The sequence below is a fragment of the Sesamum indicum genome, linkage group LG7, assembly GCF_000512975.1.
Source record: "Sesamum indicum cultivar Zhongzhi No. 13 linkage group LG7, S_indicum_v1.0, whole genome shotgun sequence".
In the NCBI taxonomy this organism is placed as follows: domain Eukaryota; kingdom Viridiplantae; phylum Streptophyta; class Magnoliopsida; order Lamiales; family Pedaliaceae; genus Sesamum; species Sesamum indicum.
In genome coordinates this window covers 2,624,019-2,626,514 of record NC_026151.1, presented here as the reverse complement: position 1 = coordinate 2,626,514, position 2,496 = coordinate 2,624,019, and positions in this window count along the sequence as shown.

The following is a 2,496-nucleotide window of genomic DNA, read 5'->3' as shown; positions in this document are numbered from 1 at the left end:
TTCGGAGTAGACTTTGGTTTGGTAGCAGATTAGCAATAAGTTTATTCACCTTTCTTCTCCATGTAATAGCTATTCTTGTCTAGGCCGGCTTTGGTCCGTGCCTCGTTGGCTACATAATAAATAATTTTTTATTTAAAGTATATTATAAGCAATAATTTATATTTAAAAAATATAATTTAAAAAGTTTAAAATAAAATTAAAAAGTACAGCAGTACTAAAATCGGAAAAAATGCAATTTATCCCCCTATTGATATGAGAAATGATCAAAGAATCCTTTTTGATTTGACAAAAAAGCAAATTATTGTCATGTGCATTGAAAAAAACAAAAAACTACCCCTATCTAAATAATTGATAGGGTGATAATTTATTTTATTTTTTAAAATATAGGGATAATTTATTAATTCTTTTTTCACATAATTTTTTTTCTCATTTCACGTGTTATAGGAGAATAAATTGCATTTGCCCTATTAAAATCATGTGGTCACTTTAATGAAAAAGAAAAGGAGTAAATACTATTATTTTTTAACATTATCTAATTAGAAATATAATTATTATATCTAGAAATTGATATGGCGGTGTCCTAACCATTGTTTGTGAATGTAGGGGCTTTATAAATATACACACACATATATATATATATATGCTAGTAATTATGGCATGTTATTTCTGCATGTATATAATAAATAATCTTTCACACTTTAAAATATTTTATAAATAAAAATAAAATATATAAACTAATACGTTATATTAAAGAATAAAATAATAAAATAAAAAATTAATTTCATCAATTAATATAAATTTTAAAAGTTGAATAAGTTAGTTATGTTATAAGTTGAAGGGCACTTTTGACTTTACAAAAAATTAGTACGACGATATTATTATCCATTATTTATTAGTGTTGACGGCCTTTTTTCATATTAATATTAATATTAGTATATATATATATATATATTGGTATAGACAAGAAATGCAAATTTTTCTATTTTTCTTTTAATGGTAGAAAAGAAAAAAGAAATAAAAATGAACCGAAGGCTCCATATATTCGTTGGAAACTTGTATTAAAAGTTAGTCATATATTTCGTATTGCATTCGTCGTATAAACATTATATACAGACGGTGGTTGAGTCACACTAAATGTTAATCAGACATTATAAATGAGGAGAAGAATTTGAGTAGGAGCAGTTGAAAAATACATAATGGATATTTTTGGTAATTTAAAAAATTGATATTACGGTGTAAATAATCGTTATTTGTGAAAGTTTTCTTTTCATTAATATGGATAATATTTTTTTAAAATTAAATAAATAAATATAATAGTTATTATTAATTTAAGGCAATTTATTTACAAGCAGCAATATAAATTTTAGAAATATGAGAGAAATGAAAAAATCATTTGTCGTTTCTTTTTTCATATATACTTATATAAAATATAATATGAGATGGGATAGTAATTTATAATAGAAAAATTACTCGTTAAAAATATAAAAAAAATAATTAAATTTGTATTTACTTCTTTTAATCTATAACATAAAAACTAGAATAAAAATAATTAATATATTAGAAATACGTACATAAAAAGTAAACTGACACTAAAATCGAAACAAAAATCTCAAGTACCGAAATTTTCAAAAAATTAAAAGTCAAATACTAACCGAATTTCTCACTTCGATTTTAATACATATTGAATTTTCAATCTTGATTCGATTCAATCGGTTTACGAACCGTGAATGCACTAAGAGGGAATATTTGCGGAGTTGTCTTTTTTCCCACTTATTTTCCTCTTCAAAGTGGTACAAATACTTTACCCCATTGAGGGACCTTGAATAAGTTCGAGTCCCACCAGTCATGTGAGAATTTATCTCAATTAATGTGTTTATTGTAATGGATATGTATCCCACTTAACTATAAAATTTTATTATATTAAAATATTTATCTCATTTAACGTAAATTTGATTTTGAGATAATCATAAATAGTAGGAAAAAATAAGGTGAAGCATTGAATAATTATGTTGGTATGAGGACATAAATGAAGACAAAAGGTAAAAGAGGAGTGGGGGATGGGATGATGGAATTGGAGCATATCATCATCCCCACCACACTGCACATGACATGAGTTGGAGTTGGAGTTGGAGTCTGAGTCTTCTCAAACAACATACACACACACACATATGGTTCAGAATTGGAATGAATGAGTAGTATTTTTCAAGCAATGTCAAGTGTCTAATTCCACTCTCTACTTTTAAGATTTGTATGCTTGTGTGATTATGACACCCCCACCTCAAATCTAAATTATTACATTTACACTCCTCATCTATAATTTATTTATATAAATTACTCATATATTTTATATAATTATAAAAATAATATATTGCAGTAAAAAAAAAATATAGGGTTACTTTATGCACTGTTGTTGAAATTTTGGAGGTTCAAATAGGATCGATGGTTTGTGTAAGTGATGTTGATGTTTTTTATGGATGTATGTGTAATTTCTCAAAA